The sequence below is a fragment of the Pterocles gutturalis genome, unplaced genomic scaffold, assembly GCF_000699245.1.
Source record: "Pterocles gutturalis isolate BGI_N339 unplaced genomic scaffold, ASM69924v1 scaffold24250, whole genome shotgun sequence".
NCBI lineage: Eukaryota > Metazoa > Chordata > Aves > Pterocliformes > Pteroclidae > Pterocles > Pterocles gutturalis.
In genome coordinates, this window is record NW_010138917.1 from 4,103 (window position 1) to 4,687 (window position 585).

A 585-nucleotide genomic window follows, 5' to 3' on the forward strand; every position below is an offset into this window, starting at 1 on the left:
AGCCTTCCCCGCAGCCGCTGCGTTACCTGGCTGATTCGGGATGCCCCGGGATTCTTTCACCTTCTCGGTCCAAGGTTTTTGGGCAGCGTGAGATAAGTGCAAGCCTGAACTCTTCTGCCTCATGCCCTGCGCCTCGGAGCAGAGCGCCGTGCTAGGTGTGCACGGCCACGCGTTGCACCGGCCAGGGAGCGCGGCTCCCGCTGGGCTGAGCAGTTTGCCAAAGCTCTGCTGGTTTGAGTGCCTACACATCGGGTTTTGGGGATGCACCGGTGCTGCTGATCCCGTTTGAGACTGCAGCCATCAGTTCCGCTTGCCGGCCAGCCCTCAGCAGAGCTGGCTGTGGGAGGAGGCTGCAGGTAGCCCAGGCCACTCTGTGCTGTCTTAGGGATGAATCCCAGCCGGTGGTCTGCAGAGTTTAGCTGGGCTATCACTTTTTGCTTTGTCATTATTTTAAGGTCTGGATCCCATGCAGCTGAGACGATGTCCCCATTGTCATCACCTGATTGGGATGAAAAAAAATACCCTCTCCCCCTGCCAGCTGCGTCCCTTCGCAGCACCGGGTGTTCTCTGGCTGGGGACCGGCTG